General features: G+C 37.9%; 1 protein-coding gene across 13 annotated transcripts in view; it reads left to right on the top strand.

Moving 5' to 3' along the window:
• Positions 1-23,006, top strand: part of EYA1 (EYA transcriptional coactivator and phosphatase 1) — a 343,576-nt gene that overhangs the window by 237,313 nt on the left and 83,257 nt on the right. The gene's annotated exons all lie outside the window — the stretch shown is intronic.

Below are 23,006 nucleotides of genomic sequence, written 5' to 3'. Positions count from 1 at the left end.
TAGGTTTATCTTGCAAAGATTAGCAGATGTCCCCCATAAAAGAATCTCCTTTGGGTTTTTAGTGTTTCACATTTTTTCTTAAATGTAGGTAAACACTATTTTGTTCCAGGGCAGGACGTTACATCATTCCTCAACTTGTATTCCAAGGAACTATAAATACACTTTCTGCACAGCTCAACTCCAAACATTTTAATCTTTGATTATCATAATCCATTTACCTTTATTTTTTAAAAAATAGCTTGATATATTTTTCACTCAGTTCCATGTGTAAATACAGTATTCACAGAATCTAGGATACATGTCTTTTAGATTTAACATCTATATAATCTCTGTCAAAAATTGGATTTATTGTAGAAGCTATTATAGAATTTTCCTCTCCACTTCCGTTAATTTCATATAGGCATCATGAGGAAACCATGGCCTGTCCCAATTTTAGGGAGATCTCATGTTTTCATATGAGCCATCTGGGTCATGCCAACTTCTTGAGGACTAAAAGGAGCTTTGAAATAGAACAGCTATGTGAACAAGTAGAGAACCTCTTCAGGACCTGTGGAATAAAAATAGTGAAAAAAGAAGACCTCAGAGTAATTTTACTTAATTTATCATGACACTTTGATTGTGAAGAGTACAGTACAAAACAAGGTAGTGAAGGCTTAATCATGTTTTTTAAATTATGGTTGATTAGCACTTTCTAAAAAATACCAGTTTAGGTATATCAGAAAAGTTAGTCTCTGAAACATGCCATTATTTTAAGTGAATTTTATTAACCCAAGGGGTGCCATGTGCAAGAGTGGGCAGGACTAAGCACAGAGCTATTTCATGTAGGAAACCACGCAAAATTATGATTTTCAAAATGTCTGTATGATTTTAAGATTGAATGATCTATTTTAGATTTTATTCGAATAAGTGTTTCGTGTTTCAGGCCATCATTTCAATTTCAGTATCTTTATGGCTATAGAATAGGAATGAATTGAACAAGGGAGAAAATAATATTTTTCAGGTTTCTTATATTTACCACTTCCCACTAAAATAAATGTATGGATCAGCCTTCCTTATGTAGTTAGAAGTGGAAAGTTCAGTGAGTTTCCACATTAAAAGGAAATGTGGATTACTTGAGAAATTTAAGGAGAATTAGTCTGGTTTGGGGGTTTTGGTTTGTTTGTTTACATTTGCAGTATGACTGTGGATTCCGGCTAAGTCTTTCGGTGTTAATTTTCCTTTCTTACTAGTCACATATAAGATGGCAGTCTTGTCTTTGATGAAAAGGAAGTTTTGAATGATAGAGCCCATAAAATAATTGAAGAATTAGAAGGAATGATTCATAACGTATAACCTAATGTTTTTGTTTTATGATAAAAATAGAAAATGGTTAAAATAGTCTATTTTGTTGAAATAAATTCAGATATTTTTCTTTTAATAGTCTATTAGGTTTAAAGTCATTATTTTCTACATTGGAAAATTAGACTCTAGTTATGATCTGATTTTATGTATGGCCCGGTTTCTGCCTTTCAGTTTCAAGGAATTATACGGTACAGGATGAATACACAGCGTATGTGGCTCTCCTCCCGTGCTTTATTAGATCTGTTCTTATAGTGTTTGTGGAATTGTTATGTCACAATGAATCTATAAAGATAATCTTGCAAGGATTTTTCAGGCCAAACATCTAGGGACTCATGATTTGGTATTGTGCATTTTTAAAGTTATGAAGAATAGCTATCTTTTAAGTCTATGGTTTTACGCAGTATTACTGACAAACATATACCTCCTCATGAATCTTAAGTTAAAAAATTATTTTAATGTGTTTACAATAAAATATTGAAAGCTATAGTCTCATTTGGTTAGATATGTATAATACATTTAAAATAACAAAACTTGAACAGAAAGTTTAATCCTAAAATTTTAATTCATTTTAAAAACTAAAAACAGCACCTTTTTTGTTTTTTATTGAGATACAATTGATATTTAACATTAGTTTCAGGTGTACATAATTGATATTTGTATGTATTGTGAAATGATCACCACAGTAAGTCTAGTTAATATCCACTAACATATGTAGTTGCAGATTTTTTCTCTTGTAACGAGAGCTTTTAAGATCTACTCTTAGCAATTTAAGTCCTTTGCATCCATTATACAGTGGCTAACTGAGCATAATAAAAAAAATAAAATAAAATAAAACAATAAAGATAAAAAAATTAAAAAAAAATTTTTTTAAATGTTTTTTGGAGCACCTAGGTGACTCAGTCACTTAAGTGTCCGACTCTTGATTTTAGCTCAGGTCTTGATCTCAGTCAGGGTCGTGGGATTGAGCCCTGCATCAGGCTCCATGCTCAGCGGGGGAGTCTGCTGGAGATTCTGCCTCTCCCTTTGCCCCCCCCCCCCGGCTCTCTCTCAAATAATTAAATAAATAAATCTTTATAAAATAAAAGGAGTTTATCTATCTTAATAAAAGTTACATTATCTAGGAATAAGTAACTATTCATCTACCTTGGAAATATGGTGAGGTTTATCTGGTTATTTAGTAACATTGTAATTTGCTTATTGGCCTCACGACAATCATACCTACTTTTCAGCTAACAATGCTAGCCTCCCACCTCCCCATTTTGGCCATCTTGGTTGCTTCTAATTTTGGCAATTATAAATCTATAAGTGCTTAGCTTTTTTGTTTAGACATAAGTTTTCAAATCATTTGGGTGGTAAATACCTAGCAGTGTGATCACCGAATTGTATTGTAAGAGTATGTTTAGTTTTATAAAGAATTGCCAAATTGTCTTCCAAAGTGCTATCCCATTTTGTGATCCAGTAAGCAATGAATGAGAGTATTCTTGCTCCACAACCTTGTCAGCATTTAGTGTTGTCAGTATCTCAGCTTTTGGCCAATCTAATAGGTGTGTAGCACTGCCTAGTTGTTTTAATTTGCATTTCCTTAATGAAATATTATGTTGAGTAGGTTTTCATATCCTTATTTGCTCTGTATATCTTCTTTGGTAAGGTGCCTGTGCAAATCTTGTGCCCACTTTTTAATGAGCTTGTTTTCTTATAGTTGAGTTTTAAGAGTTTTTGTGTATTTTGGATACAAGTCCTTTATCAGATAAGTTTTGCAAATACTTTTCCCCAGTCTATGGCTTGTCTTTTTAATCTCTTAACAGTATCTTTCAAAGAGCAGAAGTTTTTAATTTGAATGAAGTCATCTTAGCAGTTTTTCTCTTTCATGGGATATGCTTTTGGTTTCTTATCTAGAAACTCGTTGCCAAGCCCACGGTCACCTAGGTTTTTTCCTATGTAATGATCTAAAAGTTTCGTAGTTTTGCCATTTCAGTTTAGGTCTCTGATCCTTTTTGAGTTAATTTTTGTGAAAAGTGTAAGTCAGTTTCTAGATTCCTCTTTATTTATTTGTTTGCACGTGGATGCCTCGTTTTTGTAGCACCATTTGTCAAAAAGCCTATCTTTTGCTCCATTGAATTACCTTTATTTCTTTGTCAAATATCAGTTGGCTAACTTTGCGTGGGTCTATTTCTGGGCTCTCTGTTCTCTTTCATTGATCTATTTGTCTATTCTTTTCCTAATATCACATTGTCTTGATTTTTGTAACTTTGTGTAATAAGGATTTAAGTTGGGTAGTATCACTCCTCTGACTGTTCTTCAGTATTGTGTTGGCTATTCTGGGTCTTTTGTCTTTCCGCATAAACTTTAGAGTCCGCTTGTCAGTAATGCACCAAGTAACTTTCTTGGATTTGGTTTAGAATTACATCGAATCTATAGATCAAGTTGGGAAGAACAGAAAATATTGAATCTTGACAATATTGAATCTTCCTGTCCATGTACATGGAATATCTCTCCATTAATTTATTTTTTTCATCAGAGTCCTATAGTTTTCCTCACATCGATTTTATACATATTTTTTTAGATGTCTCTTTCTTTTTTGATGCTAATTAAATCATGTAGTGTTTTTAATTCAAATTCCAATTGCTCATTGCTGGTATCTAGAAAAGCAATTGACTTTTGTATATTATCCTTGTATCCCGAAACTTTGCTATAATCACTTATTAGTTCCAGAACTTTTTCATGTTGATTCTTTGGTATTGTTTTATTTATTTATTTTTTCACTTAGACAGTTATGTCATGTGTGAACAAAGACAGATTTATGTCTTTCTTCCTACTCTGAATATCTTTGCCTTTTCTTATCTTACTGCATTAGCCAGGACTTTCAGTACAGTGTTGAACAGGAGTGGTGAGGAGACATCCATGTCTTGTTCCCGTGATCTTAGGGAGAAAACGTCTGGCTTCTCACCATTAAGTGTGATGTTAGCTACATGGTCTTTGTAGATACTGTTTTTATCAACTGGAGGAAGTTTTTCCCCTGTCCCTAGTTTGCTGAGATTTGTATCATGAATGGGTGTTGGATTGTGTCCAGTGCTTTTTCTATATCTGTTGATATGATCATATGATTTGCCTTCCTTAGCCTGCTGATGTGATGAATCACATTAATTGATTTTCAAATGTGGAACCAGCTTTTCCTACCTGGAATAAACCCTATTTGGTCATGGTGTATAAATCTTTTTGTACATTGTTGGATTCAGTTTTGCTAATATTTTAAGAATCTTTGCATCTATGTTCATGAAATATATTGGTCTGTGGTTTTCATTTCTTATGTCTTTGTCTGGTTTTGGTATCAGGGTAATAGTGACCTCATAGACTAATTTAGGAAATGTTTTTTTCTGCTTCTATTTTCTGGAACAGATTGTAAAGAATTTGCATCATTTATTTCCTAAATATTTGGTAGAATTCACCAGAGAACCCATTTAGGCCTAGTGCTTTCTGTTTTGGAAGGTTAATTATTGATTAAATTTCTTTAATAGATATAAGCCTATTCAGATTATCTGTTTCTCCTGTGTGCGTAGATTGTCTTTCAACAATGGTTCATACCATCTACGTTATATAATTGGTGGACATAGAGTTATTCATAATATTCCTTTATTATCCATTTAATGTCCATGGGATTGCTAGTGATGGCCTTTTTCACTTCTGATATTAATGATTGTGTCTTCATTTTTCTTTTTTTTTCCCTTGGTTAGCCTAGCTGGAGCTTTATCAATTTTATTGATCTTTTTAGGAGCCAACTTTCCATTTCATTGATTTTTCTTTATCGTTTTCCTGTTTTCAATTTCATTGACTTCAATGATTTTTATTATTTCTTCTGCTTTCTTTTGATTTAACTTGGTCTTCTTTTTCTAGTTTCCTAAGGCTTGTAGCTTAGATTGTTGATTTTAAGCCTTTCTTCCCTTCTAATACATGCAGTATTGCTTTTGTTGCATCCCACAAAATTTAATGTTTCTATTTATTTTTACTTAGTTCAAAATATTTTTATTTCCATTATCATCAAAATCCTCCCTTTTGAAGAGCTATAAATTTATAAACATTGTATTGGAGAAAAATATAGAGACTTGACATACAGTATGTATTATTTGTGACAGCTGCCCAGTTATTCACATCTTCCCAATTAAATGTCTTTCTGTTGTTAGAGAATGTGTTTAGTAAATACAAATTCCATTATCTATAAGAGAAAATTTTGATCAGAGTCAACTCTTTTTTTATTCAATTCGAAGACTTGTAAGACAATATCACAGTTAAATCCATGGTTACTTTAAATTTTAAATGATGGGTTTTATTTTAAATTTCTTTTAAATTTCTTTTTTAAGAATAATTCTTTACAAAGTAAGTGGTTTTCTCTTATGTTCAAAAACACAGAGGTAAGAAAAAAAAGAAAAAGGCATTTTAGAATGTTTTCCTTTTGTGATAGTATCTGAATCACATATTATCTCTTAGCCACTGACGTGATGAATATGTTATTTTCTTATATTAAACACTAAAATTTTAAGGCATATTATTAGCAAAATAATCAAATACATTTTTTCAAAAAAGTGATAAAAATGATTTAACCACCACTTGAGAGTAATTGTCATGAAGAAATTTTCTAAACTAACTTTCTTAGGAGAGTACTTAAGCCATTCTTTTAAAAATATTTTTCTTTATCGCATGATTTCTCTGTGCATGATCAAAATATGAACTTATCTGTAACTCATTTACTGTGCTTAAGAATTTGGCTTGAACACGTATTTTTTGGTCAAAATCTCTTAGAACATTTCATAATAATTATGACAGCTATCATAATAATAATATATAGTAAAAATGTAATTGATGTTTTTAGAGCTTTACATTACATGTAATCTTATACCCATGAGGCATAGGTACTATCTGTCCCCATTTTACAGATGAGAAAAATGAGGTACATAGCTCTTAAATGCTCAACGAATAATAAGTATTACTGAGTTAATCGAGAATTTTGAGACCAAATTTTTGTGAAAGGGCTAGTCACCTATAACATTGTATTTTTAAAATACGACAAAGCCATCAGAGAGAAAAGAGTAAATAAATGGTAAATAAAACATTTTAGGTGAAATGCAAAATAAGGCTAGTTATTTGTTCATTAGGAATGAGTTTTAGCACGGATGGTATAGAAAAGTCAGGTTTTCAAAGGATTCGTTCATTGGAATTCTTACCAAAAAGGTAGACGTTGAAATCTACCTTTTCATGCTCTGACTGCATGCAGACGATTTACTGGGTAAGGTGATGTACGGGAATCTTGCCAATATTGAATTTCAAGTGACAGAGGAAAAATCAGTATAAGAGGGAATTCAATATGCATGGGAAACCATTTGTTCCCTCTGCTTCTTTGATCCTTGCCAAGGCACACGAAAGTAGAGCAAAGCGCCTGCAAACCGGGAACATTCTTGTGCAAAGTTGCAGGGGAACTCTGAGCTCTCACAGGAATTCAGTGTGACAGGATGAAAAACTAAACTGCCGGCCCTCTGCCTTATAAATGCAGGAGATTTGGGCCACATCTATACTACCGAACACGCCTACATCTGTCCACTGTAGAAATGACCCGGAGGTTTGTGACAGCCTGCATCATGACTCCTGCTTTTGCCGAGTGAGCGATTCTGAAAATCTTTAGGCCATCCTTGCTCATTTTCACTGATGCCTTGTGGACTTTGGAGAAGTTTGCAATTTGTTCAGCTCAAAAATAAACTCTTTTACTGAAACAGTTTTAACTGACATTCTGGAAACATTTGTCAGCAAAACAAATATTTGTGTCTAAAATAGTCAGGCTATTAAGATGTGAGAAAACAAAACAGATGCTTGTTTGGGGTTGTTGGGTTTGTTTGTCTTGATGGCATTTGCTTGCTTGCTTTTTTCCCCCCCCACCCCAGAGGAAACAGTGTTAACCTTGATGAGATTATAAAATTCTTGAAAATAAAGTTCACTTTTTGTTTTATATCGTTGGGAATGTCATAAAAATGAGTTGCCTTATCTTTGAGTTTGGACTGTGTTTCCAAGAAGTGATAAATTCAGTGTTTAGAATTTTGCCGCTTTGTGCCTCATTACTGGTTAAAGTCAATTTTAGTATATGTGGATTCAAATATGTAATTCTTTCTTCTATTTATACTTAACATATGATTCGTATATAAATACCCAAAATAAGAAAGCATATATAATTGAGCTAGTTAAATTCGTTTACTATCCCTCCCAAACATTTATTACTTTATCTTCTTTTGTAGCTAATTGATTCCTTGTTTCTGTAAAGCATTAAGCGTCCTGTGGGACCAACACAAATCAATGTAATAAGTTTCCCTGTTTAAGTTGGAGGACATCAGCATTTACTGATACAATTTTTTAACTAGAGATGGTTGCGAAAAGAACACACAAAGTTATCTGTGCATACCATCCCTCCACCTCATTTAATTTGGATTGAACGATTTAGTGGATAAGTTTTGGGTTAACTTTTATTTATTTTCTGGGGGGGGAGTAATTTTATTTTATTTATTTTTATTGAAATATTATTAATACACAATGTTACATGAGTTTCAGGTGTACAACATAGTAAACTGACAGGTCTCTATGTTATGCTGTGCTCCCCACAAGTGTAGCCACCATTTGCCACCGTCTACCACTATCACAGTACCACTGACTATATTCCCTATGCTGTACCTTTCAGCCCCATGATTTATTTGGATTAACTTTTATTTTTTATTTTTTTGGGATTAACTTTTAAATCATGGTAGGATTGATGGATTGATGGCTATTGATTTTAGTCCTAGTTTGATAGCCAAAAATTTAAGTTTAATGAATTTTTAAAATTTACTAAAGAAGAACATAAGAGCATGGGACAAAATTATAAAAGTATAGAGGCGTTTACAGAGAAGAATAAAATTCCCTTAATCTTTTGTAGCCAGTTTTTTTCAGCTGAGTCCCTTGTGTATCTTTCCAGGGACACCCGTTGCTTAATATAAACTTATACAAAGCACCTGCCCCTGGACATTTTTTTTTCCACATTCAAGTATGTATACTTTATTTTTCTTTTTCCTTAAAGATAATAGAAAACTATACATACTGTTCTATTTCCTACTTTTCTACTTAACAATATACAGAGAAAAATGAGTAGGTATTTTTGATGTGGATTTTATATGCAAGTATAATAATAGCTGATTTTTTTGAGTACACATCACATGCCAGGTGTTTTTCTAAGCGCTGTTCATGCATGAACTTAGTTCATTCCCACTCAGCTGCAGGAGATAGGTAGTGTTATCATTATCCCCATTTCACAGATGGAGAAGCTAAGGACAGAAATCCACGACAGCATGAGGATTTAACCTCTAGAACCTTGACTACAAACATGAATTCTTAATTAGGCAAGCATGCTGGTTCTAGAAACCGCTGTGCCTGAAGTTTCAAATAAGCAAAATAATGGAAATGTAAACAAAGAGGCAGTAACGATCTGGTGTTCATTTTCTTAAATTATTCAAAGAACTCAACAAAGGCATGTTTTAGCAGGTAGTCAGTTAAATACGTGTTAAATAATTTGAATAGGCTCTCTTTGCTCGTAAGTTTATCTTGTAGTATTTCCTGAATTAGGATAAGTTTATAGACGTCTTGGATAATCCAACAACCAACTGCACACTTTTCCTGAATGTGCACTCTCCCCACTCCCTCTTTATCCTATTCAATAACTACCTGTCAGGGACCTGCTTAGAGAACAATTTTTCATGACATCTCTACCATCGCCTGTCCTTCCCTGAGGACCTGGTTCTCTACATTTCCAAGTTCTTTTTTCTTTTCTTTTTTCTTTATTTCTCCACTTGCATCTCATGGTTGATGAGCACTGAGGGTAGGGGCGACGCTATTCTGTATCAAGGAAAAGGGAAGCCATCCATCTTAAAGGGTAAGTAGACGTCTGAATCTAGTACAGTCACCTTCTAATACTTTTGAAAGTATTTATATGACCCCTCCAGAAATTTTATCAAGTACTTCTTCATAAAATTAAAACTGCATTTTCTTTAGTACCGTTAGTTAAGACAGATTTTACTGTTGTTCACTTTTATGTAAGTGCTGATAGGTGAGTACAGTTTTGTAATGTTTTACGTTGTGTATGTGCAGTATTCCCCTGGATTATTGATTGACTTGATAATCATGGATTGATTTAGCAATCACATCTGCCATTGTTTCTGTGGAAAATAGCTTCTGGGTTCCAAGCAACTGATTTAAAACTACGTAAAACAGGGGCACCTGGGTGGCTCATTGGTTAAGCGTCCCACTCTTGTTTACGGCTCAGGTCTTCGTCTCAGGGCTGTGCGATCAATCCCCAGCGCAGGCTCCCCACTGGGGGTAAAGCCTGCTTGGGATTCTCTCTCTCCCTCTGCCCCTCCCCATGCACCCCCTGCTCTCAAGCACTCTCTCTCTCTCTCTCTCTCTCTCTCTCTCTCAAAAAAAATATGGAAAACATAGCTGATTTATAAAGTGACAACTCTCTTGTCTCTACAAATCCACTTGAGCAACCGTAGCGTGGAGCAGCTGGGCAACAGGGAATTTTAAAGTTAGAAGGGACCTTACAGGTTCTTTTGCTGAAGGACCTTCACCTTCCTGATTTATGGATGAGGAATCCAGAAGTATGACATTTTTCCAAAGCAGCACAGCCTGTCATCGGCAGCATCCCTTAATGGCACTCTGGATCGGCAGCGTCGGGAGGCAGGCAGCACTCCTGTCTGAGAAACATGGGGACAGAGAGCCTTTAATGAGTTCCAAAGAAGGATCAGTTAGGGAGGCAAATGTTAGGTTTAAAGTTAGCAGGATTCCTGTACTAGAGGACTTTCCTGATGCTTTGATACAGTAATATCCTCCGAGAGCTGAATATAATATCCAGTGCTTCCCAATCATACTTGGCTGGGAACCACTCTCCACCACCCCCCCCCCACCCCCACAGGGGATGTCTATGAACTTGGGCACCACACTGCCTCACAATATAATTAAGAAAAAAGGAGTGGAGGCTAAGGATTTGGGGTTGGGCTAACCTGGATCTGAATCCTGGTTCTATTATTTACTCTGGGCGGGTCACTTAGCGCTTCAGCGTATCAGTTTTCCATTAAATGAGGATAATACTGCTCACGTGCATGGGATGAATGTGAGGATGACATTATGTAAGTGGCCAGCAAAGTGACGGACGCCCACGGGGCCCTCAAGTGTTCCTTTCTTCCATACGCGTGTTTAGCAGATATATATAAAAGCTTACGGTGGGCCAGGCCCTGTGCTTGGCCCAGGGGATACAGAGGGGACAAGAAGGGCGAGATCCCTGGCAATAGGAAGCCAGTGTGTTTTCTTCCCTCTTGAAGATTGTTACTGTGGCACATTGTGCATTGTGGTTGTTTCAGATGCGGAAGCCCCCGAGTGTGGTTCACCTTCACGTAGTGTGACTGGCAGAGCTTTAAACCGGAGGTTGAAATGTGTGAGGATGGATGACAGAAGTTTCTGTGAGGTTGTCCACAGAGTACTGGACACCGTGGCTGTACTCCAGGGTGATAACGCTCTCTCTATACTAGACATTGACTTAGGAATTAATTTACCGGGGAGACCCCAATCAGTGATAGTGTGAAAAGGAAGTAATGGTTATAGAATATAGATAGAGAAGTCAAAGCAATTCTCTAAAATTAGTTCAAATAATATTTATCAATCTCTGAATTCTGGTTAATCCTATAACACTAGCCAAGAAGTCTACTTGTGTTTATTTTACAAGTTTCTATGGGAGAGTTCTACAGCTGATAAAGTTGTTAAGATTCCTTTATTTTAAGTCTTCTCCTCTTTGATAAGGTAATATTCGCTGAGAATATAAGATAATATAATATATGTAATATATAATAATTTATTCAAGACCTTGCTGAGCTTTTGGGGGTTTGTTTGTTTGGCCCAGACAGTGACAATTCCCACTTAAAAAATCTCCCAGTATAAGATTATCATGGTTACCCTCTGTGGCATGTAATTTTGAAGTCTTGATGGCCTGTTACTTCGTAGGTCTATAAGAATCCCAAGCAGCTTTTTGAGAAGTATCATGAGCCTTCCCTTGTGGCTGTGAACGTCCACATGGGAATCTTCCCTGATGAGGTCCCTTCATTTTTGTTAGAGAATATCCTTTCTCTTCTCAGCACAGGTAACTTAGTAAGGTGTATTGGTCTCCACTCAACTGAGCAACCAAGAATAGCTCAACTTCAAGTAACTCATGAGTATAACCTTCTACCTCATTGCTTCTTAACAATCAAGGAGACACTCACTTCTGTCACCTACCAGAAGGGCACATAATGCCTCATTTTTCTAGATGTTTTCAAGTTTACCCTTAGAGTAAACAAGGTACCCCACCACAGTGCTCTGCAATCTAAGTACTGAGTTGGCCCTATGGAGTCTAGTATGGTCCGCCTGAGAAGTCAGAATTGTATGAAACCTGCTGTTTTATTCACAATGAGGGCATGTTCCTGGCATCCCACAACATCCTCTCAGTGAGCAGTCTTGTGAAGCATTTCTGTCTCATCTCTGTGGTAGAAATCCCTATGTTTCTGTAGAAAAATTGATATGTCTCATTATATGCACCCCTGAGTCATAGAACTCTATGATTTTGACTGCAGACCTGAGGACAAGCAGACCTGTGCTGATCACTCTGTCTCCTGGCTTTAGTTTACCTTTCCCACTTCAATGTTTTGTTTTGTTTTTTTTCTAATGTATTTGTTCATTTTTTAAAAAATTGCTGAATAGGTATTGTATACATATTTGGTGTGTTATCTTAAACCCATTTTAGAGAGAGGTAGGATATAAATTATCCAGAAAATACAATTAAGAATAAAATGTCTTATTCAACAAGAACAAGAGTGAGAAAATAGATTTACCTTATCCACTCCATATTCAGGAAGCACTTATTTTCTAAATTTTACATTATAACTCTGTTTTTAGACGTCACCATTTTGGTTAATATGTACACAAAAACCTCTCCAAGATTCTCATAATTAAAGCCTCTCAAGAGCACACACCTGCCCATCTTCTCTTTGCTCAAAGCCAAACTTCTGTGTCTAATAGGCTTCTTATTTTTTTTAATCCAGCTAATTTATATAGAAAAGCATGTTGCCAATTACAAAATGGCTCCTGAACGTAAGAATTCACTTTCTCTACCACTGACATTGTTTTCCACTTGTGCAGTTTATTTTCTTTTCCATGCCTGATGACATTTTAAATGTTCTCCCTTTAAGTATTCTAAGAATATTCTTTCTGTGGAGTCTCTTTGCTTTCCAGTTTCCCATTTAATGTTTTCCCTAAAGCATCTGTTTTAGTACATTTGTTCATCTAATTACCTCCCTTGACTCACTTTTAATATTGATAAAGGTTATCGAGGAAGCACATTTCTCTTAAGACTTATTCCTTAATCTTGCTATTAAATTTCATTACCCTGTTCCCTAATTGAAGGAAAGGCAGAAAGCACAGTTTCTTCTACTTTCAAATATGAATGAGGGTTTGAAGATGTTCTTCAACATTCTATCAGCTATTCATTGAGCAACTCTTCATTACAAAGTTGTCTTAGGTTCTGCAGGGATACAGGGAGCAAGAGGGTTATTCCCTATCCTCAAGGAGCATTTATGAGAGTAGCCAAACCTAATAAGTGTTGTATTTAAAAAATGCCCATGCTAGAAGAAACAGCAAAGTGTTCTGGAAGAATAGAAGAACAGAGATTTCTTATATAAAGTATTTGGAGAAAAAACCTAACAAAAGGGGTGAAATTTATCCTCAGCACTGAAAGATGTAAATGGGTGAGGGACAGAGGATAGAGATGGGATATTTATTCAGGGCTGGAGAAATGGACCCTTTTAAATGGGCTCATCAGTGCTATCACTTCTGTCAGAACAAACTTAAACTATATATAAATTTCACCAAAGAGTGAAAGCCTTTTTAAGCTGAAAGATCACTTTGCGATCATCTTTATGAGTAAGATAACTGAGCCCAGAGAGATGAGTTTGAACAACTCACTCCCCATCACAACACTAACATGTAGGATAATTCTATAAATTCTATAAATTACAAGTTACCAAGCCTGTTCAGATCCTACACTTTGAATTTGTGGGTTATGCTGTCTGCTACAATGAAATGTTAACTATTCAATTTTCCATGTTCGGTAAGTTAAGGAGGATGTGGAAATGGACCAAAGTTTGCAAGATCCATCCCCCCCATAGGTGGGTTATTTTCCCGAACATTGAAAGGGAAGAGGTCATATATTTAGAGTCCGTACAGGTTCCATCATCCATGCCACTAAGCCTTTGTTCCAGGCAGCTCCCCTCTGCCCCCAAACCTCCCCAGGCAGGGGCCCATCAGTGACTGTGTCATCTGTCTTTGTCCTCATTACTGCGAAGCAAGGGGTCTGGCTTGGGGAAGTGACAAGCTCTCTGAGAAAAGTCAAGACTGGTTCAGTCAGGACTGTGAAGCAGGAGAAGGCAGATGGAGAGAGAGAAATAATCTCGGAGCCTAGAGGAAGCCCTGTTCAATCCACCCCTCTACTTGTCAACCGTAATGTGGTCTCTTCCTGTGAAGGGTAAGGTCTACTCCTAGTTCTGCACTGCATGAAATAAGTTGAACCCAAAAGATAGGACCAGGAACCAGTGTGCCCAAGTTCCCCTCCTGTCAGCTCCTTCCGGAATGAGCATGAAGGCACACTGATAAGTACTTAACTGTGACACGTTCTTTAAGGGAATGGTGGAATAGAATTTTGCATGAAGGATTGTCCGTGATCACGTGCAACTTGTGAACCAGGGGTGTTCCACGTGTGGGTGGTTAGCTCATTCAACAATGAATGTTTATGGAGCCTCTGGTATATTCCAGGCACTGTTCTAGACACAAGGTACTCGGCGCCCTCAAGGAGTTTATATTCTATCAGAGCACACAGACCACGAGTCAACGTAAAATGCCGCTGGTAGTCAGAAGTGCCTGGAAGGATGAAGCGGTTTGTAAAATAGATAGAATTAGGGCAGATAAACTATTTCAGAGGAGTAGTCTGGCAGGGTGACGTTTTAGCAGAGACCCAAAATTACTGAGTATAGAGCCACCTCTGAGTCTGGGGGAAGAGTGTTCTGGGAAAGGAAACAGGAGTTCCCAGGCCTGGAGGCGGGACTGCGCTTGGTGGGCGGAGCAGCGACAGGAAGGTCAGTGTCGCTGGAGCCCGCTGGGGTGGGGAGTGGGGGTGGGTGGGGAGGTAAGATGCCAGATCAGAGCAGGCACGTGGGCATGGGGGAAGACTTTGGATTTTTTGTTTGTTTGCGAAGTGTTTAAGCATGAAAGTGACATGATGTCATTACATTTAAAAAAGAATCTGTCTGATTGTTGGACCCAGAATAAGCAAGGCGAGAAGGTGCACGGTGGTCATTCAGGAGATGGTTCTGGTGGCCCTGGAAGAGGGAACTTGGCTGGGCTCGGGTGCTAGGGGTGGAGGTGGTGAACATGGTCAGACTTTAGAAAGACTGGAAAGTAGAGCTGTCAGGATTTGTTCATAGATTGAAGAGTAACAAGAGAGGAATCATGAATGACACCACAGTTCTGGGCCCAAACAGCTAAAAAAGTGCATTTGCCACTTATTAATATGGGGAAATGGCAGGAAGTGAAGGCATCGTTGGAGATATCAGGATTTCTGTTGAGCACGTGTTAAGTTTGCGATGTCTGTTAGAAATCCAGGGGGAAATGGCAGTTAAATTGTTAGATGCATAAGTCTGTTGTCCATAGGATAACTTAGGACGTAAATTTGTGAGTCATCACAAATGCCATTTAAAACTTCAGTGCCTGGATGAGTTGACCAGGGCAGCAAGAGTAAACGCAAAAAATGAGAGAGCCATGCACAGAGCCTGGCCTTACAACCAAGCATGATTTGTTTCAAAGATTTATTTTTAAAGCTGTCTATAAAGACCTTTTCAAAGGTTTCCAACTTCATTGCCCTTTTATTGGGAAATAAAATCAAGTGGCTGAGCGAATGTGCGCACGTACACGTGCTCCGTTGTGAGCAGTTGTCTGCGGTATTGCCTTCTGACACGGGAGAATTCGAGCAGGAAGTTTAGGCCACCACTGGAATTTCTCTAGAGGTTTGAGAATAATAGGAATTTCAGTTTTCAACTCTGAGGAGGTCTGAGTATACAGGTTGATTCCAGGCGGCCTTCCCCCTGACGGCCTTACAGGAGAAGAGAATCTGTTTTACAAAATGTCGTCAGAGGGCTGGAGGTGAGCCTGAGAAGGAATGTTCATCAGATTCAGTTAGTAGAGGTCACTGTAAGTCCAGGAAATCTAAGCGCTCAGTGTGAAGGGCCTACCTGCCGCTTTTCCATTGGACCTTTTACCTAAATTCCTAATTTTCCTGTGTAGCAAACAGCATGGCTTGACAATGGCGGGGCATTTGAATTTTTCTTAGGAAGACAGCTTAGCTCATCACCCAGTGTCACTGGTGTGCTTGCCTGCTGGTGTAATTTGTGATTGTGTCCTCCAGATTCAGTGAACTTCAAAGAGCCTGGTAAGAAAGTGTCCCCAAGGCCACACAGCTGGAGTAGTGCCCGACCTACAGCAGTTTCGTTAGGCTGAGTGCCTGCCGAGAGCCGTTCCGCCAGAGATGAGAGCACAAAATCACTCCCAAGGTGTTTCTACCAACCCAAGGAGACTGTAATCTATTTTGCATGTCAAGTTACTGTGTTCATGAGAAAAACAGAACTTTATTTGCATATGCAAGGTAGATATATTTTGATATCATGGTTGCTGGGCTCCCTTACCAGCTGGGATAGGGTCTTTTAAAAAGTACATATGAAATTCCTTTCCTATTTATTATCAATTCCAAAAGAATAAGCACCTTGTTTGGACCTTGTTCTCCAATTAGTTTGGCAGCATGTTTCACTTATTATCTTTATCACGATGTTAACATTTAAGGTTTGCAGCAATGTTGAAGAAGGAATATCACCCAGAGAAGTAAGGTGACAGTCACTTAAATCTCATAGTCATAATGGAGTCACTTACTTGAATCTCATATTAGCACGCCATTTCCCTAATGAATACAATTGTATACTCCCACAAGTCAAATCTGTGTTATAGTTTTATGGAAACACCTCCATTATTGTTTCTTTTTTAAATTTAATTTATATTCAATTAATTAACATAAAAATATTATTGGTTTCAGAGGTAGAGTTCAGTGATTCATCATTTGCATATAACACCCCGTGCTCATTTCATCATGTGCCCTCCTTAATGCCCATTACCCAGTTACCCCATCCTGCCACCCCACTCCCCTCCAGCAACCCTCAGTTTGTTTGCTATGGTTGAGTCTCTTATGGTTAGTCTCCCTCTCTGTTTTCATCTTGCTTTATTTTTCCCTTCCTTCCTCTATTCTCCTCTGTTTTGTTTCTTAAATTCCACATATGAGTGAAATCATGTAATTGTCATTAGAGAAAGACACTTAGCATAATACCCTCTAGTTCCATCCATGTCATTACAAATGGCAAGATTTCATTTCTTTTGATGGCTGAGTAATATTCCAGTGTGTGTGAGTGTGAGTGTGTGTGTGTGTGTGTGTGTGTGTGTGTGTGTGTGTATCTCACATCTTCTTTATCCATTTACCTGTTGATGGACATCTGAGCTCTTTCCATAGTTTGGCTGTTGTGGACATTGCTGCTATAAACATTGGGGTGCAAGTGCCCCTTTGGGTCACTACATTTGTATCTTTGGGGTAAATACCTACTAGTGCAATTGCAGGTCATAGGGTAGCTCTATTCTTAACTTTTTGAGGAACCTCCATACTGTTTTCCACAGTGGCTGTACCAGCTTGCATGCCCACCAACAGTGTAGGAGGGTTCCCCTTTCTCTGCATCCTCGCCAACATCTGTCATTTCCTGACTTGTTAATTTTAGCCGTTCTGACTGGTGTGAGGTGGTGTCTCATTGTGGTTTTGATTTGTATTTTCCCTGATGCCGAGTGGTGTTGAGCATTTTTTCGTGTGTCTTTTGGCCATTTGGATGTCTTCTTTGGAGAAATACTTATTCATGTCTTCTGCCAATTTTGTGAGTGGATTATTTGTTCTTTGGGTGTTGAGTTTGATAAGTTCTTTATAAATTTTGGATGCTAACCCTTTATCTGATAAAACATTTGCAAATAACTTGTCCCATTCTGTAGATTGTGTTTTGGTTTTGTCCACTGTTTGTTTCCTTTGCTGCGCAAAAGCCTTTTATCTTGATGAAGTCCCGATAGCTCATTTTTGCCTTTGTTTCCCTTGCCTTTGGAGATAACACCATCGTGCCCTTTTATTAACATTTTGTCCGTGGTGGTTTTTGCGCAACAATGGCAGAGTTAAGTCATTGCAACTGACCATATGTCTCACAAAGCCTAAGGTATTTTACTCTCTGACTTAAAAAAAAAACAACTGCTGACCTTTGTATTAGAGTATATAGACAGAAAAAAATTGTGGGCAAGTTGGCTCCATGCCTCTCTGGGTACCTACGTGATCTGTACCCCACTATCCCACCAGTGGGTTTCACTACCTTTGCACCTCACAGTGTAGCCATTTGAGAGAGGATTTCTGGGCAATTTTTGAGTATATGTGGTTTTTTACTTTGTGCACTGATTGCAGAATCCATCATTGGCATAAGATGCAATTCCATATTTACCTTAAAGTAATCAAACTTCCTTCATAGAATAGTTTTTTCCCTCCTAGGAAAACCAATTTTAAAAATTATGGAGAGAAATAAACCCAATGGTGGTTTATGATTCTTTTGGCCGGTAGCATCAAACTCGAGGCACCTACCTCCCATGGGGAGTGCCAGGGTAATCAGAATAACCTTTTCTCGTGGCATCAGAATTACTCTCTCTGCATTCTGTCTCTCAAAATTAATCTGATTTTTGGGGCACCTGGGTGGCACAGCGGTTAAGCGTCTGCCTTCGGCTCAGGGCGTGATCCCGGCGTTCTGGGATCGAGCCCCACATCAGGCTCCTCCCCTATGAGCCTGCTTCTTCCTCTCCCACTCCCCCTGCTTGTGTTCCCTCTCTCACTGGCTGTCTCTATCTCTGTCAAATAAATAAATAAATTCTTTAAAAAAAAAATCTGATTTTGGCTTGATGCATCCCTTTTGAGAGGATTTTTGCATATACGGATGTTGATGTTGAGAGTCTCAAAGTTTGGGGGTACCACACTGTCAGCGGCTGTCTGGCATCTTCACACTCACCCTGTGCAACTGTCCGTATACGTGAAATCTGGAGTCTCAAACATGACAATATCTGCTTTTAGGAAAGTACAACACCCGATTCTTTTTATCTGAGCCCCTGTAGCAGCAAGTAGAGTATAACTATGGATTGCCATGCCTCCTGTCCATTAACTTCAGGTAATCTTTATAAGGATTTCTCACAAAGCTCTGCACTTCCTTTTGTAATTGCTATGTCTTAGCGTAGATTCAGGGTCTAGCCAGAGATAGTAGCTTCCCTGGCCTCAACCCAATTATCATTATATATGTGGCAAGAGCTTCCTGTCCACACGGAGTCTGGTTACTTGATTCTGTTTCAGGGGAGTAGTCTTTCACCTCAGTTAAACTTAGAAATGAGTAAGGAGAGCTTCCGTCCTCCCAAAGCACGGAGAAGGGAGCTTGCAGGAACCCTGGATTCTACTTCCTTTACAACTACCACTGGCATATTATAGTCCCAGGAGTGTAAAGTTAGATCAAATGTTCTCTGCTCCACTTAGAATAAATGTGAACGCTTATCCCTAAATCTTCAAGGAGTCAACCAGGCCAACAGGCCGTGATTTATGTAGTGCAGGACTACATAAAAATAAAAAACTTCTGGGAAGGAAAACATAATTTAGGGAAATAACAGCATAATTTGAGGATTTGAGGAACTATCAGGAATGGAAAAGTGTCTGCAAATATGAAAAAGAGGTTAAAACTTTAATATTAATCAGTAAAGAAATATTTAAAAATTGCAAAGGATTTGGATAGTTCATAAACAGAAATATAATTTTCAAGCTGATATCTGTATCTCCAACATGTCCTAATTAAAATCACTATTCTACACATAATAAAATAGTAAGGACTTCTTTAAAACAATGATAACCATTGTGTGGTCTAACTGACACAATTTAAACTGATACAATCCTTTTGAAAAGTATTTGGCGATGTGTATAAGAAAGCAGCTAACAGATCCTGGGAAGACATGAGAAATAAGACCAGATAAGGGATTTGGACTGGGTACGGTAGGCAGTAAACCCTGATGGATTCTGAGGGTTGGAGTTGCCATGCTATTTTGTGTAGATTAGTCTGAAGGTGACTATTTAAGAGGGAAAGACTAAAAGCTAACAGCTAGAAAGATGTGATAAATATTGTACATTACAGATAATAGAACTTTAACACTTAATCATCTAGGCTGTGTTTTCACTTTGACAGACCAGGAGTCTAAAAACCATGGAGGAAACGTCCCTAAGACTCAAATAGGAGTTATGAGCTCAGCTCAGAGGGGCTAGAGGTGCCAAGAGGAACTAAATGGAATCTTCTGAGTTCCAGTTCTGTTTTTCTTTTCAATATTGAAGGATTTATGGAACTCTTCAGTAATACTTACAAATGTAGAATGTTAATGATCTTATGTAGATTTTAATATTTTATGATTGAATATGTAAACATTAATGTTTAAATAAGCTTTAAAAATAATTACAGCTATTTCTCATTTTTAAATATTTTGACTAGCTAGTAGGAATAATTAGGTAATCTTCATAGCCTTAATAGAGCAAAAGCCAAACTTGAGAAACACTCATTCTTTCAATCATCAGTTTTTTCTAATGTGTACTTGGCACTCTGGACTCTTACTGCACTCTCAGAATATAAAATGAACACCACCAGCTTCTGTCCTCCAAGAGCTAGAGTGATGGACATTTGCTCAAAATAACCCAAGTTATTATCCACCGTGAACATAAATGATTGCAAAAATTGTATGACCCTACGATAAAGATAACTGTAAATGCAAACCAGGGACTCAGATTTAGATAGAAAATTCACGAAGAAGATACTTGATTTGTAGGGGTTCATAGGAATTTCACAGACAGATCGGGGGAGGGGTGGTACGTATGAAGAAAAAGCATTCTAAGAAAGGGGAACAGCATGTTCAAAGTCGTGAAACAATCTGGCATGTTCAGAGAAGTCAGATAATTAGGTGTGACTGTCTGAAGGGTAAACTATGGAGGGGAGAGAGATGTTGGACTTGGTGGGACTTATTGTTTCAAGGCAGCTACACAGAGTGCTACTGCCATGCACTGGTTCTAACTACCTTTACATGTATATTGGTTTTATTTTCTCATTTATTCCAATTTTACAGATGATGAAACTGACTCATAGAAAAGGTAAATAACTTACCCAAAGTCATACTTCAAATAAGCAGTGGGATTGTGATTTGAAACATACCAGTTGAGTCCACAGCTCATTGTCCTAAAATCTAGACTGTCCTTCCTGTTCTACATTAGAAGTTGGGAGCACTGAAGAGTTTTAAAGTTTTCTGTGACGGTGGTGTAGACAGTCATTGAAAGATTGTGGGTAGTAATCTTGAAAATAGCCTGTTGCAACAATCCAAGCAGAGATGATGAGAGCCTAAACTTAGAACAAAAGTATTAAGAAGGTAAAAGACCTAAAACTAAGTCTTAATTTGATGGAGCTAATGAGGAATTTCTGGCTTGCAAAACTGGGTAGATGTTGGTACCACAAGTAGACTCAGTAAGAGAGAAGGAGGATGATCCATTTGTGGACAACTTTAGTTGTGGTGCCCGTGGAATATTCAGAGAGTGAGGTCTAACAAACAGTGGGATATTCAGGTCAACAGATCCGGAGGCTTTAGAATCATCAACCTGGAAGTTATTGTTGAAATCCCTCTTACAAATACTACAAACTGCCGAGAGCTTGTAGTGAGAGAAGAGGACCAAAGAGAAAATTTTCCCATACTGCTGCTCAAGATATAGTCCACCAACTGGCTGCCTATCCACTAATTGTTGATTAATAGTCCAAATAACATGAGCATTTGCTTCACAATATAATCAATGCATCACTAAGCACACTGTGTACTTTAACTTTTCTTTTTAATATTAGCAAGACTTTTGATGAAGGAAGCATTGCATTAATTAACATCCTGATATAAGCTCCTTAGTTTGTCCCAGGTCAATTTGATTATCACTAAAACAAAAACACTAACATTTAAACTTTGGGTAGAGGGAGAGGCCTCTAAAGAGACAGAAGTAATAGTGTGAGTGGTAGGATGAGAAGCAGAAGGGAAGTCAAGTTACTCTAATGGGACGCAGTTTAGAGGAGCCAGTGGTCAGCACAGTCACAGAGAAGTGAAATAAGATTAAAATATAATTATTGAATTTGGCCATTATAGGGTCTTCGGTAACACGTTGGGAGTTTTAACCCCTGTTTACTCTCCTACCTTCTGCTGTCTCATTTTTATCCCACCAGTCCACCTCGTAAGTACTCCTCAAATGCCATGTGCACCAAAGACCTTAAATTGACTCTAAATCTCCAAGTACTCTTGGATTCAGTTTTCACTTTACCTTATCTCTTGGCTGATCCGAAGTTATTGATCACTCTCTCCTTCCTGGCGTGTCTTTCCTCTACAGCACACTAACCTTGGTTTTCCTCCTCATGCCCCACCCATTTACTCTGCCTGTCCCTTCTACTCACCCTCCATGTCCTTCATTATACCCATTTCTTTAATTACATTACGTATGGCATCAATTTCCAAACCTAAACCCAGCCCACATTGCTTTCCTGAGCTTCAGAGCAGTCTAACAGCCTACTGGACATCATGAATACACCACACTCTTCAAGTTCAGTATATCCAAAGCTGAAGGTGAATTCTCATCTGTATACTTCCCCATAATCCTTTCTTCCTAAATCCCATGCCTTATGCCTTATACCTTCATCTTCCCTGTTGTTAAACCACTGACATAAACGTCATCCTTGACTTCCTGCTTCCTCCTTCTTTCCCTCTCAGTGACACTTCAAATCTGTAGCTCTCTCTATCTCTACTACCTGCTTGGGCTACCAGCAGCCCTCACTGAATTATCCCCCTGGCTGGTCGCTGCTTCTCAGTCTTGACTTGCCGCCGGCACCCGCACCACACTGGAGCTAGAATTATCTATCTAAGGAGTAAATTTGACTTCATCCCTCCGTTCTTGAATCCTTTGCCTGCCACTCCAGCCTCATCTCTGTCCTCTTCCTCTGTAGAGTCAGGGCAGATTGATTTTTTTTTTTTTAAATCTTTGACATTCTCTCTCTCTCTCTCTCTCTCTCTCTTTCTCCACCTTCACACATGCTCATGTGCCTGCCTGGAGAACATTTATATTCCATTTTTTACTGGTAACTTTGTCCTCCATCTTCAGGAAGCTTCTCTAATCCTGTAAATCAAAGTTATGTGGACTTGCTCTGTGGTTTCCCAGCACTCTACCTTTCTCATGCCATTACCCTTTCTATACTGTTTTCTAATCTCTTATTTTTGTTCATAAATCAGTGACTTCCTCTCTGAATTTTAAGCTCCAAGAAGACTATATTTGTATGGTACATTATTATACTTAAAGCTCCTGGTACGGTGCCTGAAATAGTATGGGCATG

This window comes from Ursus arctos, unplaced genomic scaffold, assembly GCF_023065955.2.
Source record: "Ursus arctos isolate Adak ecotype North America unplaced genomic scaffold, UrsArc2.0 scaffold_6, whole genome shotgun sequence".
NCBI lineage: Eukaryota > Metazoa > Chordata > Mammalia > Carnivora > Ursidae > Ursus > Ursus arctos.
This window is presented reverse-complemented; position numbering and strand designations above follow the sequence as displayed.